The sequence below is a fragment of the Octodon degus genome, unplaced genomic scaffold (genome assembly GCF_000260255.1).
Source record: "Octodon degus isolate 3935 unplaced genomic scaffold, OctDeg1.0 scaffold00358, whole genome shotgun sequence".
NCBI classification, from domain to species: Eukaryota; Metazoa; Chordata; class Mammalia; order Rodentia; family Octodontidae; genus Octodon; species Octodon degus.
Genome location: NW_004524934.1, coordinates 101028 through 118842, shown reverse-complemented (window position 1 = coordinate 118842; position 17815 = coordinate 101028). Strand labels below are relative to the sequence as shown.

The window sequence follows — 17815 nt, the reverse complement described above, 5'->3', positions numbered from 1 at the left end:
TCAATGCTTCAATTTTTTTCTCCTTAATATTTATAACTTTTGACCATTTTTGCACGCTTATATCTAGTAATTTGAACAACTATTTAAAGACAACAATATGCAATATAAAAACCATTGTTGAATTTCTGTTATATTGTTTAATGAAATTCTATAGCATTTCTAATATTTTTTTACTATTTTTTCTCTTAAAAAATAAAAATGCTAAAATTAAAAACAGATCTTGGCAGTTTTACTCACTGTGACATAAAGTTAGCCTTAAGTATCTATAAATGCATGTACGCATTTTTTAAATGTGCACTTTTTAAATAACAAAAAAATCTGTCATTTGAGACAACATGGATGAACCTGGAGAACATTATATTAAATGAAATAAGACTGAGAAAAAACAATTCTGCACAATCTTATCTGTACATGGAATCCAAAAGACCAAATTCAGAACAGGAGAGTTTTACAGGAGCTAGTGGGAAGTTGGGGTAAATTGAGAAGATGTTAGTCAAAGAATACAAAACTTCTGGTAGGAGGGACTAATTCAGGAGATCTGTTATACAACATTGTGAATATAGTTAATTATAAAATAAATGTCCATCAATGGGCAAATGAATAAGCAATATTTAATACATTCACATAATGAAATTATATTTGGCAATAAAAAATGAAGTATTCATATATGTTACATAGTGAATGTATCTTGAAACATTATGGTAGGGTAAAATCAAACAAAAAGTCTGTATTCTATCATTTCATTTAAAGGAAAATCCAGAATTGATAATTTCTTAAAGACAGAATAAAGATTATTAATACAAGCAACTGATAGTAGGAAAATAGAGTTTGTTTTTATTGGTTTTCTCTTTGGAGTAGTTAAAATGTCCTAAAATTAGATAGTGTTAATCACTACAAAAAGCAATAAATATACTGAAACACACCAAATTTTACACTTAAAAAGATAAATTTTGTTATATTAAAACTTTTAATTAAAACTTTTTTAAAATTGTTTTCTTTATTTATTGGATATAGGATCTCACTATCCAATTCAGACTTGCAGTGATCCTCCTGTCTCAGCCTCCCCAGTGCTGAGAATGCAGGCTTGTGACACCATGACCAATCTCAGGGCCAGCACAGCATGCAGTACTGAAGATTGAACTCAGGTTGGCACTTAGACCACTGAAATATCTCCCCTGCTAAATGCCTTATTTTTAAAAAATAACTACTAATACATATAGCAACAGTGAAGTTCAAAAACCTTAAACTAAGTGAAAGATACCTGGCTCCAAAACATACATACTGTAAACTTTCTTGCTTATGAAACTCTAAAAAATATAATAGTTTTTTTATTAATGAATCTACCATGGCTGAGCCAATATTACTATTTGTTTGGAGCATGGGGCAGGATGAATGATAAAAATAATATAAAGGAGGAACTTTGGGCAATGAAATGCCCTGTCTTTATTATGGTGCTAGTTACAAAAGTGTATAAATTTGTCAAAATTAATAAATTAAAATTAAATGTGGTGAAATTTAAATGTATGTGTTCATCTATATAAACTACTAGCCCCCAAATTTGTAACCCATTCTTGAGCACACCAGTCCTTGATTCAATAAGATAATAATCCTCACACTCCATAAAGACAAAATATCCTTATTAAATAAATATCCATAAAGAAAAAGTATCCTAAAAGGCACCATATTTGACTTCAAGAACATATTTAATACCTCTTCGCTTGTACTAAAAATAAAATTCAATTCGTTGAAGAAATTTATACCTCATGATTATTCTGACAATAGACCAAAAACAAAAAAGGAAGAAAAGTTTTATAAAAGCTTTTCTGGTAGAATATTTTATAATTGTGAAAGAAGTGGGGAAGAATCTAATATAATTTTAAACAAAGGAATAACTATGAACTTCCATTCTGAAAGGATGGACGTTGGGAAAACATAGGTTTTGCAAAAAAAAAAAAAAAGTATGATTTAAACTCTGAAGTTACATTATAACTCTGGGCTGGAGTAAGTAGAATTAAAATGACACATAGTAGTTATTAAATTAAAAATGCATCCATGTATATCTAAGTTTATTGTTTTATTTTTGTTTTATTTATTTTTCCCATAATTTTATTGAGAAACAAGTAGCAATGAGACAGTTTCAAATCAAATTGGTAGAACAGTTTCAATAATTAACACATTGCATACATTCTTTCTAGTGGTTAATTGCTGTACAAGATGTGGCCATGATATCCTATTTACAAACACTATTAGAACAAATCATTCTATTCATTAAGAGAATATAACTATATATCTATCCTAACCATTTTGAATACACAGATACAAAATGGACATTCATCTGTATCCCCTTTTTTGTTTAGTTCTGTTATTTGAATATTATAGGTGTGTTAACTCGGCAAAATATTCTAAAAGAGTCCAGTTGTATATCTAAGTTTAAAATTCTGTGTGAAAATGTTTCCATTCTAAAATCTCTACTTTTTAAATTCAACATTCATGCCTTTGTAAAGATTTCATATGAGATATATTTTTATGTTTTCCAAAGGAAAATTTCCTACTGAAGGCTATGTTCCAGAATGTTACTATTTGTTACCTTTTTTTAAAAGTTATTTTCTTTGTCCTTTTGCCTGTAGTTTATTTTTTCCTTATCTTATCAACTATATTAGGAATATATAACATACATGATCTTTTAGACAACTGACATGATAGGAAGAAACTGAACAAAAAAATTTTAATTAGATTCCTACCAATTTGTTTTAAATTATTCTGATGCTTTCTCCTGTCCCTAAAGGCTATGTCCCATTAACATGCTAGTTTTGATGTGGGCTTTTTGTTCCCCTAAAGTCCATTACACAAAAGATTTATGAGTCATCAAGGTCCTTTTTTTATTTATTAACTATGTTGCTCATTTAACATAATACTAACCTCAAGATTGAGACTGGAAAAATCATTCTGAGCAAAGATAATTCAGAATAATATCAACTCTTTCAATCTACCAGGAATTCCTGTACACTAAAACTCTTTTGCAGTAATTAAGAGTAGAAATGTTTCCCGGACTTGACACAGCACATATGGAAGCTTACTTGATTAAAGATAAATATGATTCAAGTCACTCAAGATTTCTGTAAATGTGTGCCAGTGAGAAAAAATTCTCAAGCAGACTTTTGATATTTTCTTCATTTTCAAGTTTGTGACTATAAGAATAATTATAGGTAAACAATTCCAAAAGGAGCCTATGATTAGCCCCCTAAGATAATTCTAACTGTAATATAATCAGTAATCATTCAATATAATGCAGATCAACTACATAATATTTTATTATAATATCAGATGTGATGGCACATGCCTATAATCCCAGCACTCAGAAGGGTGAGGAAAGAGGAAAATTGCAAGTTTGAGACCAGCCTGGACTGCAAAGTGAGCTCAAAGTCAGCCTGAACTGCATAGCGAGGCTTTGTCTCAAAAAGACAAAAATAAATAAATAAAAACAAAATATGAGTGCTCTAATGAAAGTGCAGTTTTAAACACTAGAAGAAATTCATTTTATAACTGTATATCATTCACTCAGTAGGCCTACATTAGTTGCTACAGAAAAGTAAAGCTCTATATATTGAGAAAAGCAAATGCAGAAAGGGAAGTAGTCTGCAAAAAAAGCTCTTCCAGTGCATCTTGAAATGACCTGTTGCAAAAGTTGAGTGGGCACGTATTTTTGAGTTCAAGAAAATATCTCCCAACAGTATATTTGCTGAGTTAAAAGCATATTAAAGGAAGTTGTTGACTTGAGCCTTTTACAGCTCAGCATATTAATATGGCTTCACTTTTTATATCTCGTTTTTATACTTTTCTGCTGGATAGTTAATACCAAGTTAAAACAAGACTTATATAACAAGAAATATAACTTCTGTATCTGACAAGGTAAGTCAAATCCCCTCAGGATTTACCCTGAAACCCTGTACCGCACTTTGTAGATCCTTTGTCAGTGTCAGCCATGTGGATAAGTCACAGCCATTGCTTGACCAATTTGTTCTCTGTGACATTACCAGTCCCACTGATAACCCACTACTATTATGGACTACTGGACTATATTGAATTATTTTGCTGAATTCATGCACCTACAATATTTAAATGGCAATGGAATAACCATCTTTGACAAATCTAAACAAAAAAAGGGGATACAAATGAAGGACCATTTTGTTTCTGTATATACAAAATAGTTAGGATAGATTTGCAACAACGTTCTCTTAATTCAATGAGAAGAAAGAATTGTGCTAAGAATGTTTGGACAGGATATCATGTCTGCATCTTGTACTATAAATAACTACTACAAAAACAACAATATGCAATGTATTAATTATGGCAAGTGTCCTACTAACCTTTTTTGAAACTGTCTCATTGCTATTCCTCTCTCAATAAAATTAATTTAAAAAGTACTAATGGAGAGACTGAGACATAAGAATGTAAAAAGCATGAAAAGAAGCAGCAAAAGTTAAAAATTTGAAAAATGAAAGGGAAAATATCTGTGCAGTGTAAAAATAAATTATGAGGGAATGTTGTGAATCATGTGTGGTCAAGAGTAAGTCATCTTCTACTTCATAGCAAAAATGAGGTCTTAATAATTTAGGGGAAGGGCTAGGGATGTAGGTCAGTGGCATAAGCACCTGCCTGTCAAGCACAAGGTCCCATGTTCAATCCCTGGTACCACAAAAGAAAATAACAAAGACAACAACAACAACAACAACAACAACAACAACAACAATAATAATAATAATAATAATAATAATTTAGGGGGAAAACTTTTGTTAGATGAGGACAAAAGTAAAAAAAAAATAGTTTAAAAAATTAATAGTATCTATCCAAAGGAAAGTTATATTGCCATGCACACTGGAATGGTAAATGTATACTTACTAGTTATTATGAGCTAGATACTTTTCATATTTTTAATGTATTTTGTACAGTGTCTCACTACATAGCTTTGATTGTAGTGATTCTCCTGTTTTCAGCTTCCCCAATACTGGGATTACAGGCATGCGCCAACATGCCCAATCTAGGTGGCTGCTCAGTACGTCCAGGGGTGGGGCTGACATGGCATGTGGTACGAGGGGTGGAACCTCAGTTTCTGCATTTGCCTAAGCAGATGCTTAGTCTGCTCAGCTATCTGGCCTGCCAGAGCTAGTACTTTTTTAAAATAGAGATTCTTTAAAATACAGAGATTGGTACAAAGCATATAGATCATTAAATACACAAACTAAATTAGTTTTTCAAAATCAGCATAAAAAGAGTACTATTTTACTTTCACTTTTAGCTGAAAAACTGAATCTTAACAAAAGCAAGCAGTATTCTAGTATGCAGTGGTATGTTAAGCCTGATTCTTAGTGTACATAATGACATTGATACCAAGACATAAAATGTCTCTCAACTTGAGTTAAAGGTTGAAATTTTTTAAAGATTGTGATTATATCTCATAGTTCTGTGCATGCCATACTCAACGTACACTAACATTCTTTATAAACATCAAAATTCTCATTAAAGCACTTTCTCTGTGATGCACAGCAGTAAGCAATGAACATGAATATTTTGTATTTTTATTAATTTTATTGAGAAACAAATAGCAATGAGACAATTTCAAAACCGATTAGTAGGATAGTTTCAATAATTAATATGTTGAATATTGTTGTCTTCATAGTGGTTATTCATAGTACAAGATGCAGACAAGATATCTTGTCTAAACACTATTAGTACAAATTTTTCTTCTCATTGAATTAAGAGAAAGTAGCTGTGTATCTATCATACTATTTTGTATATACAGATACAAAATGGTCCTTCATTTGTATCCCCTTTTTTGTTTAGTTTTGTCAGAGATGGATATTCCATTGCCATTTAAATATTGTAGGTATGTGAATTCAGCAAAATATCCCAATATAGTCCAGTAGTCCAGAGTAGTGGGTTATCTGTAGGACTGGCAATGTCAGAAGTTTGAACACGAATTTTTGAAAAGAAAGTGATCATGAGAGAAACACAAGAGAAAGAGAAAATTACTTAGAGAAAACAAAAGTTGAAAATACACCATCAGAACTGAAACTTTTTAATTTTTGTAATTATTTTATTTTCTCCTTGATTAGTTTGTATTAATTGTACACCCTAATGAGTTATGTATGGTATTTCCACCCATGTAGAATGTACACTGATGAGATCCAAGTTCTCCTTGTTCATTCCTCCTCCTCCTCCTCCTCCTCCTCCTCCTCTTGCTCCTCTTGCTCCTCTTTCTCCTCCTCTTCCTCCTCCTTCTTCTCATATTCCTCCTCCTCCTTCTCTGTACTCTCTACACACCTTTTACCACCTCTAGTAATCATTATTGTACATTAAGGCCAACTTCCTTTAACATCTACAAATAAAAAAGAATATTCAGCATTTCTCTTTCTGTGTTTGATTTATTTCATTTAACATGAGGTCCTCTAGTTCTATTATTTTATTGCAAATGACAGAATTTCACTCTTGTTTATAGTTAACATTGCGTCATGCACTTGTACCACATATTTTTTTCCATCATTTATTGATGGACACCTAGGCTGATTCCATATCTTGGCTATTGTGACTAGAGCCTCATGGACATGGGCATGAGGTATTTCTTTGTTATGTGCATCTCATTTCCTTTGGATCTTTATTCTGAACTGAAATAACTGGCACATATAGTAATGTTGCTTGCAATTTTTTAAGGACCTCTAGACTTCCTTCCAAAATGTCTATTTTAATTAACATTCTCATTAGTAGTATGTAGGAATTCCTTTTAACCCATCTCCTCTCCAGCATTCATTAATTATAGATTTCTTTTTACAGTAGATATTCTAACTAAGGTGCAATTATATTATAATTTGATTTAGTATTTCATAGTGTTAATTATATTTAGTATTTAGTATTTATTTGTTGGCCATTTGTATTTCTTCTTTCAAGAAATTCCTATTGTTACTTTGCCTTTATTAAATTAAATTACCTTGCTCTTGTCGTTAAAATTTTTGCATACCTCATATATTCTAGTTTTTAAACTTCTAAAGGATACAAAAGCTGTTACAGTGTGTCACACAATATTGGTTTTTTTTATGTTTTATTTTTATTAGTATATGTCCCTGGGAGCCATGAAGGATCTGAGGGGAGAACTTGAGCCTACAGAGAAATGGAAGAGAATATTGGTTATTTTTGTAGCTTATCAGTGAACAACCAATACACATCGGTATTAAAATACTCAATAAGTAAATGATGTGGCTACAGAATTCACCTTCAGTTAAATAAAAATATAAAAGATTAAATGAAAATAAAAAGGAATTGATTATATGAATAAAATAATCTGATCTTTTAAATGTTTCTTAAAATCACAAAAAGAATTCCATTTCAGAACCTTTTTAAATGTACCAGTGTTATTTAAAAATGAAAAAAAAATTCACAAGTACGTTTTTTACATATGTTTTGAGCCATGCAGCTGGTATGTGATGTCAACAGTGTTCTTCCCATATCAAATATCTCTTAATGATTGATGCAGAATGAATAGAAATAAGCATCCAAAGATGAGAAGCCACACAATAACAACATTTATCCTGCTGGGACTGACTGATGACCCACAACGGAAGGTTGTGATTTTCATCTTTCTGTTTCTCACCTACCTGTTGAGTATAACTGGAAATCTCACAATCATTTCTCTCACATTCACAAATTCACAACTTAAAACTGCCATGTACTTTTTCCTACAAAATTTCTCCTTAGAAATCTCATGTACATCTGCTTATGTTCCCAGATACTTGTACAACATATCAACAGGTGACAAGACAATCACATATGAAAATTGTATCATTCAAATATTTTTTTACTGATCTTCTACGTGTAACAGAATTTTACCTCCTCACCACCATGTCCTATGACCAATACGTGGCCATCTGTAAACCCCTGCATTATTTGACAATCATGAACAGCAGAGTTTGTAGAAGGTTTGTCTTTTGTTGCTGGACAGCTGGCTTGTTGATGATACTCCCTCCTCTTAGCCTGGGCATACACCTGAAATTCTGTGACTCTAATGTTATTGACCATTTTATCTGTGATGCAGTCCCACTCCTGAAGATCTCATGCTCAGAAACATGGCTCATTGAGCAGATGGTCATAGTGAGTGCTGTTTTAACCTTTATCATGACCCTTGTGTGTGTATTTCAATCATATATATATATATCATCAAGAACATTCTACAATTCCCTTCTGCCCAGCAAAGGAAATAGGCATTTTCTACCTGCTTTTCCAATATGATTGTGATTTCCATCACCTATGGCAGCTGTATCTTTGTCTATGTTAAGCCTTCAGCAAAGGAATCAGTAGCTATTAATAAGGGCGTGACAATCCTCACTGCCTCTATTGTTCCTATGCTGAACCCTTTCATTTACACACTCAGAAACAAGCAAATAAAGCAGGCCTTGAAGGATGCAATCAAAAGAATTTCATTGCTCTTTGAAAAGCACAAGATTTGCTAATGTGGAGGAATCAAGTTTTCATTAAAAAAAAATACAAGCTTTCCATAAGCTTTATTTTCAAGAATTTTATCCTTTGTTTCCTAGCAAATTTTATCAAGTTTATATTTATCAATCATAAAATATTATACACATACCCTTCCTAAAAAACAAAAACTGGCTTCTCATACAATCAAACATCACATAATTTTAAACAAGAAATTGAGGTCATTTCAGTCCTTGGCCTTAAGTAATTGTGCTTATTTTCTATTATCAGTCTTGAATAACTTTTTTACTCTCAGCATCATTCAAGGCTACAGTTTTCCCTTTGTATCTGCAAGTAATTGCAAACTTTATATGAGCTGTTCAATAAATCATTTATATTGTATAACTGGTTCACATTAGAAAAAACTCACTAAAACTATCTAGTCTATATTTTTCCTACATTCCTGAGAGTTTGTTAGTTTTATCTTCATCAATTGTACATTTTTTCAGTTGAGGCTTATTTATTTATTTGTTTTGTTTTGGCACTGAGGAATGAAGGCAGGGCTTTCACCTTTCCAGGAAATCATTCTACTTCTGAGCTAAATCCTCAATCCCAACTATACATCTTTTCAAATTTCTAAAGTTTGGAGTTTCATTTCCCAAACTATTAATCTTCATACATACTATACACCAAATACAGCAATCAGAAAAAATTTAAAAATATAATTTTAACCTCAACTCCAGAAATCATATTTCAAAATATAACACTTATCACTTTGATATAGGCCAAACTTCACACACTATATCATTTTCATGAGTCTAAAAACAGATTTTTATAGTATACATGTACATTTTCCTATGCTACAGGTTTTTAAACAATTTTTTTTTGCCACGGGACAAACTTGGGACCTTGCACTTGCAAGGCAGGTCCTTATGGCACTGGGTTAACTACCCAGCCCTAAACTTTTTATTAGTTCATGCTTATAGTACATAATCTTTATGTTACTTGTGTGAAGTTGGTACATGTAAGTAATACATCTTAATTCCTTTTTCACCCACTTTTTACTCACCATCCCTCTCGATCTTTGTCTTCAGTCATCTCCCCTTTGTAGTAAATTTTTGCTATGCATAATGTCTACATTCCTTGGGTGAAGTTGGCATGTGTACATAATGCATCCCAATTTGTCTTTTTATCCCTTTTCTCTCATGTTCCTTCCCCTTCCCTCCATTTAGATATTCTAGAAAAAGACCTGTAAAGAAATTTTAACTGTCTCTATATCTAATTTTAGAATCATTTTGTACCAATAAAAATACAATATTTTCATGAGATTAGAACCCAAGGCGTTCCGGCCAGCTGGAATGAAGAGATACTTTTAGATACCCTAATAATTCACCTCAAATCCAGGAATTATACATTGTAGAAGGGTTAGTACGAATACAGCTAGATAATAGTATCACCTACTACACACAAAATGGAAACCACAGTTGTACAAAAATAATCCAAGCAAAAGATGTATAAAACTTCTATACTCTAAAACATTGCTTAGAGAACTCAAAGTGAAATCAACAGAGAGATCTCTCATATGTAAGATTGGAAGATTTGATATGAATATATCCTTATTACCAAATTGAGCTACTGCTCCAATAAATTCCTAGACAATATATTACACCTTGACAAACTTATTCTAAAAAATTTATAAAAATTCAGATTAACTGGAAAAACAAGAAAATGCTAAGTAGAAGTCATTACAAGTACTTCTAGTATCATTTGTCTAAAATAAAATTGGAGCAAATGAAGTGAAGTAGTATGGTACAGAGAAGATACATAAGCCAATGAAACTGAAGATAACCTAGAAACAAATTTGTGTTTTTATAGTTACTTGATTTCATTATTAAAATAAATTTCAACACATATCATTTAAAGACATAATTGGCTTTTATTAGTGATTCATGGAGGAAGTAGCATCCCATCTACAAAACAAGGAGCTCCACTGTGCATGCAGGAACAGTTGGTTTTTTAAGGTGCCTTTAGCAAGAACAAGGAAACAAGATGATACAAAACATGGATTTATGCAACACAGGTTGCTTCAAATTGCTTTCCTCATAAATTTAAAGTAGAAAGGACTTTCCTACCTAAGTTGAGCTTACAGTATCTTTCTGAGTGGTTGTTGTGACTATTGTGTTTTTAAGAAATCCTTTCCTTTTATTTTACTTTGAAAAGTAAAAACAGAAGCAAAAACAAATAGAAAAGACAGCAACAGGGTAACATACAACAATGCATATGCTACAGATTTTTAAAACAGGAGTGGCTAATTAACAATGGTTTTATACTATCTATTTTTATCATCAAATCTATTGCTCAGATTAACATAGATAGTTATTCAAGATTGGGGAAATAATTGAATGTTGGCACTTGCTTTCAATAAATACCAATTTTTCCCTTGCCTTTTTTTGTTTTAATGTATTTTAAAGAGGGTATAATAATTAATAAGAAGTTAGGAATGGTGCACACTTAGAGAGCAAAATGAGAGGCATTAATCCATGGGTTTTATATTTAGCATTGCTGTCCTTGAGGTAGTTGCTTAGATTGCAGATATCAGCATACAGAGTTAGTCAAGGTGAAAATTCCACACATTAACTGCTATTTTTCAAAAAAACTATGGAAATTATGAGCACAATCATCTCAGCCATCCTGTATATGTATACTTGTATGTTTTTCCCTCCTATCTTTATTCTTATCTTTTTTCTTTCTCTCATCTTTGTTGTTTAATACTTAAGTTCCTTTTTTTCCATTTTACTATATATATTACACCTTTGAGGTTTTATTTATTCTTTCAGGTTTGTGCACTGGGGAGACAATACTATATTTACACATGTGGGTCTGATTTATTTTATTTATGAGGATAGTCTGTAGTAGCATCCACTTATCTATAAAGGATGCAAGTTTGTATTTCGTTTTGCTGAGTAGTACTCCATTGTATAAAAATACCATATATTTTTCATCCATTACTCAAGTGATAGAAATTTTGGTTGTTTCCAAGATTTGGCTATAACAAATTGTGCTGCTCTAAATATGGATACACATATATCACTATGGTATGATGTTTTCAGTTCTTTTGGGAAAATTCCCGTTTGGTGAATGGCTCAATTGAATGGGATTTCCAGTCTAGATTTTTGAGGAGTCATCACACTGATTTCCAAAGTGGTTGTACCAGTCTACATTTCCACCAGCAGTGCAGAAGGGTTCATTTTTCACAGCAACCTCTCCAGAATTTGTTATTAGTTCATTTTCCTATGAAGTCACTATTTCTGGGGTGAGATGGTATCTCATTGTTGCTTTAATTTGCATTTTTCAAATGGCTAGTGCTGTGGAACATTTTTTCATGTGTTTATCTACCATTTGAATTTCTTCCTCTGAGAACTGTATATATTCATCTCACATGTCCATTTAGAAGTCTTTTGTCTGAGTTGATTGTTGGTTATGATTTTTTCTCAATTTTTGGATTATCTTTTCACTCTGTTGGTAATTTCTTTTGACATGAGGAAACTTTACAATAAGATGAGATACCTGTTGATTATTTGCAATATTTTCTGTGCAGTTTAGTTTTTTTAAAAAAAGAAATATCTGCCTGTCATTATATCTTCAAGATTTCCACCTACTCTGTTTTAATGTTTAGCTCTTTAATCCATTTTGATTTTATTTTAGTGCATGGTATTGACCCATGTCTAGTTTTAGTTTTAGGCATGTGGAAAAACAGTTTCTCCAGCATGATTTCTTTTCTTTTCTTTTCTTTTCTTTTCTTTTCTTTTCTTTCTTTCTTTCTTTCTTTCTTTCTTTCTTTCTTTCTTTCTTTCTTTCTTTTTTTTTCTTTTTGTACTGGGAATTGAACTCAGGACCTTGCACTTCCCTCACCATTTCTTAAACAGAATATCTTTCTTCCAGTGAACATGTTTGGCCCCTTTGTCAAAGATAACATGGGTGAAGTGTGTTTATAGTTGTATTTACATCTTCTAATATGATCCACTGATCCTTGGCTCTGTTTTTTTGTTTTGTTTTTTGCCAGTGGAATGCTGATTTATCACAGTAGCTTTTAGTATAACTTCAAGACAGGAATTGTAATGCCTCCTGCCTTGCCCTTGTTGCCTAAGATTGCCTTTGCTATTCTAGGTCTTTTCTGATTCCAAATAAATTTTAAGAATGCTTTCTCTGCATCTGTGAGGTACATTGATGGTATTTTGATAGATATTGCATTAAATCTGTATAACAATTTTGGGAGTATGCCCATTTTCACAAAATTAGTTCTTATCCTTGAATTTAACAGATTTGAGAATAAAACCTTTCAATTTCTCTCTATTTGGAATTATGTTGGTTAATGGTTTGTCATAGATTGTTTTTATAAGATTGTGGAATAGGTAATCTATTCCAATTTTCTGTAGGACTTTGATCATGAGTGAGTGTTGGACTTTGGGAAAAGTCTTTTCTGCATCTATATAGATGATTTATGTTTTGGTTTTGGCTCTATTGATATAATATGTTACAATTATAGATTTGCATACATTAAGCCACCCTTGCATCCCTGCAATGAATCATGCCTGGTTGTGGTATATCTTCTTTATGATTTGCTGAATTCTATTTGCTAATATTTTATTGAGGATTTTTGCATCTATGTTCATGAAAGAGATTGGCTTATAATTCTCTTTTTGGTTGGATCTTTGTCCAGTTTTGGTGTTAGTATAATACTTGCTCCAGGAATGATTTTGGAAATATCGTTTCCTGTTAAATTTCATTGAGGAGTTTGAGGAGCACTGGGATTACATCTTCTCTAAATTTCTTGTGGAAAGTATAGCAATAATTCATATGACATTAGAAGCAGTTCACTTTTAGAAGATCAGAATGACAGGTATTCCAAGCATGGCCCTAGTATTACACATTGCTGTCTTCAGTGCAGTTGCTTAGTTCACAGGTATCAGCATATATAGTTAGTCAGGGTAAGAATCCTACCAATTAACTACTAGCTTCAAAAACCTGATGGAGATTCTCAGGATCATTGGCTTAACCATCTTGTGTATATAAATGTATTGTTTTGCCCCTGTCATGTTTCCTAGCTTTTCTCCATTCCCTTTCTTCGTTGTTTAATCCTTCCCTTCTTGCTTTCCATTTAGTTGTGTTATATCTTTCAGTTTTTATTTTTTCTTTTGAGTTGTTGCACTAGAAAGACTATATAATATTTACACATGTGGACCTGGTTTATTTCACTAATGAGTACATCTTCAAGTGACATCCATTTATATATGAAGGCTTTGAGGTTATTATTCTTCATAGCTGAGTAATACTCCATTGTGTAAAAATACCATATCGTTTTCATCCATTCCTCAGGTGATAGGCATTTTGGTTGCTTCCAAGATTTGGCTATCATAACTTATGCTGCCATAAACATAGGTGCATTCACGTGGATAACCCACTACTATTATAGACTACTGGACTATATTGGATAACTTTGCTGAATTCATGCACCTACAATATATGAATGGCAATGGAATACCCATCTCTAACAAAAGCAAACAAAAGGGGGTATATAAATTAAGGACCATTTTGTAGTGATATATATATATGAATTAAATGGTTAGCATAGATATATGGCTACTTTCTCTTAGTTCAGTGAGAAGAAAGTTATGAACTAATAGTGCTTAGACAAAATATCATGTCTGCATCTTGTACTATGAATAACTACTACAAAGACAATATGCAATGTATAAATTATTGTAACTATCCTAATAACCTATTTTGAAACTCTCATTGCTATTTCTTTCACAATAAAATTAATATAAAAAATAAATTTATTGTGGAATTCAGCTGTCATCCATTAGGTCCCAGGCTTTTCATTGTCTTGTAAGTCTTTTATTACATTTTCACTTTCGTTGGCCAGTGTTGGGTAATTCAGAGTTCTTATATCTTTCTGATCCAGTCTTGCAATTTGTACCTATATAGGTATCTATCCATTTCTTCTGTTCTTCCATCCTGTGAGAGTAACGATTTTCAAAATAGCTACTAATAATCTTCTTAATTCCACAGGTCTGTAGTAATTTCTCCCTTTTCATACCTTATTGCTTGAATTTGAGTTGCTTCTTTTCTCTTTTTCAGGACATTGGCTAGGAGTTTATCAATTTTGTTTAATGTTTCAAAGAACCAGCTCTTTCATTCGCTAATTCTTTTTATTGTTTTCTTTGTCACAATTACATTGATTTCCTCTCTTTCTTTCTTTCTTTTTTTTTTTTTTTTTTTTTTTTTTTGGCGGAACCAGGGATTGAACTCAGGCCCTTGTGCTTGCCAGGGAAGCACTTAATCCACTGAGCTATCTCCCTGGCCCTCCTCTCTAATATTTATAATTTACTCCTTCTTTGTCTTTTGGATAGGTTTACTCTTGTTTTTCTAGAACCTTGTGGTGCAGCATTAGAGTATTTATTTGTTCTCTCTCTGTTTACCTAACGTGTGAGTTCACTGCTATAAATTTCCCTCTAAGAACCACTTTAACTGCATCCCACAAATTCTGGTAAGTCATGTTTAAGTTTTCATTGAATTATAGATATTTTTTAATTTCTTCTTTAATTCCATCTGTAGCCCATTGGTTGCTGAGAGGGTGTTAGTTAATTTCCATATGTTTATGGAGTTTTTGTGGTTTCTTTGCTGTTAATTTCCAGTTTGATTGCACCGTGATAGATAATATGCATGGGAAAGTTTTGGTTTCCTGGCATACACTTAATCATGATCTATAATTACTATGTGGTCTATTTTAGCAAAAAACCCATGTACATCTGAAAAGATTCAGATATTGTTGGGTGGAACACACTGTATGTGTCCCTAATTCCATTTGTTCAAAGGTGTGCTTCAGTTATTCTTCCTCTTTGCTAATTTTTTGTCTGGTTGACCTCTTTTTGAGACAGGGGATTGTTATTTTGATCTGTGATGTCTTTTTGTGACTGTTTGATAGTAGTTATCTGTATCACTAAAGTCAAACCCTCTCTGTAAAGAGTCTGCTTTTAGGTATATCTCCTGTGTCAGGGATTCTTGTTTTGTACATGTCCAAAGATTTTACCTTCTCTGTTGATTGAGTGTGAGATGTAGTTTCTATTTGGAACTGTCTTCTGTCCTTTGGGGTAGGGCCTTTTTTAGGTTATTATCCAAGCACCTCCTGATATTAAATAATCAAGGGAAAACATATGGTTAAGGTAGATATTATTTCGGGCTGGAGAGATGGCTCAGTGGTCTAAAGCACCTACTTAGAACAAGCTTCGCAAAGCAGGGACCGCGGTTCAATCCCCCAGCACCACATGCCAGCCAGCCCCGCCCCCTGGTGGGCTGAGCTGGCCACACACACACACCACACACACACACTCTCTCTCTCTCTCTCAAATAAATAAAAAAAATTTTAAAAAAAAGGTATATATTATTTCCTATTTATAGTAGTACAATTAGCAATACTAATAGCAGCTAATTAAATTTAGAAACTGACAAACTTCTATGACTAATAGAATTGTACATTAAACCATTGGAGCAAACATTATAGCTGTATAACAAAGAAGATCTTAAATTTGGAGTTTGTATTTAAATTAGTTACCTTTATTTCTGTCTGGACACTTCCCCTTTATGCCCCCAGAGTCTTCCAAGCAAACTGGCTCACCCCACTTACCTGCTGCCACCTCCATGCCATGAGGATGCCCCTGTAGTTCTCAGCCTTGGTCTGGGCTCAGCTGTGCTCAGCAGTATGCATCAGATACCGGGTCTACATCTATTGGACTTGATTTCAATGGACAGGACCCAGCTTGGGTCTGGTTGCTGTGTTTGACTCCTTCCAGTTGAGTCCAGTTCAAGTGGATCACTAGTCCCCACTGGTTGCAAGTCCTGTGTCTCCTTCCCCCTGGTCCCACCAAGGAGGAGTGGGCCCACTGCATGTGGTGGCTTCTAGTCCCGTGTCTCCTTCCTGGTAAGCCCACCAAGGTGGAGTGTAGAAGTCCTTTCTTTTAATATTTTCCTGCATCCTTAGACTTCAATTTCCCTATATGGTGATTAGCCAGAGTGACTTCATTTTGCTGTGGCCTTTTCAAACTTACTGAAGGAGCTCCGACCAAGATATAAATTTTACTTAACACCATGAAAGTACAGTAGTCTATGTAAAATGTCAATAATGAATGTCAGAATATTTTTATTTAAAGTGAACTTTGACTCATATATAGATATATATGTATATATAATGTGTGTATTTATATATGTGCTTTAATTATCTTGAAGTTAAAAAAGGCATTTCATAGGAAAAAACAGCCTTAATTACAGAAAAAGCTTGATACATTAGTGTCCCTTAAAATTAACATATCATAAAAAATTTCATTGGGAGAGTTGATAAGTAAACTTCAGCAACATATACACATACAATCAATATAAAGAATTTGGAGGACTCTTGTGAATTAGCTCAGTTGTTCAAAGCACCTGCTTGGGAAACTCAGTCAGGCACAGGGGACTGTGGTTCAATCCCCGGCTCCACATGCTGTACCAGACCTGCCCTTAAGGCAGACTGAGCCAGCCAAAAAATATCCTTCTCAAGTTTGAGACCCAGTTCTTTCGTTTTGCTGTGGTGGCTACAGCCATGAGTATGGTCAGGCTTTAGAAGAGGCTGGCCTCCAGCATCCTCCACTGTAGCAAGAAGAAGATCTGGTTGGACCACAATGAGACTAATGAAATCGCCAATGCCAATTCCTGTGAGCAGATCTGTAAATTGACGAAAGATGGGCTGATCATCTATAAGCCTGTGACTGTCCATTCTTGGGCACCATGTTGGAAAAACACCTTGGCTCGCCAGAAGGGCAGGCACATGGGCATCAGTAAATGGAAGGGTATGGTCAATGCCTGGATGCTGGAGAAGGTGACCCATGATGTGCAGAATGTGGATCCTTCACAGGCTGCTCCAGAGATACCAGAAAGATCCACCAGCACATGTACCACAGCCTGTACCTGAAGATGAAGGGGAATTTATTCAAGAACAAGTGGATCCTCATGGAGCACATCCACAAGCTGAAAAAGGACAAGGCCCACAAAGAACTCCTGGCTGACCAGGATAAGGCTCTCAGGTCGAAGACCAAGGAAGCACACAAGTGCCATGAGGAGCACCTGCAAACCAAGAAGGAAGAGATTATCAATACCCTATCCAAGAAGGGGGATACGAAGAAGTAGTGCCCTGTGTGCACAGAGAGCATACAGGTTCCAAATAAAACAGGAAGAAGAAGAAAGAAGGAAGAAGGAAGAAGAAGAAAGAAGAAGAAGAAGAAGAAGAAGAAGAAGAAGAAGAAGAAGAAGAAGAAGAAGA

General features: G+C 33.5%; 2 pseudogenes; both read left to right on the top strand.

Annotated features, from left to right (window-relative positions):
- The first annotated feature begins 7550 nt into the window (after positions 1-7550).
- On the top strand, positions 7551-10221 carry LOC101592166 (annotated as a pseudogene).
- Positions 10222-17098: 6877 nt separating this feature from the next.
- Positions 17099-17682, top strand: LOC101591778 (annotated as a pseudogene).
- Positions 17683-17815: the final 133 nt, after the last annotated feature.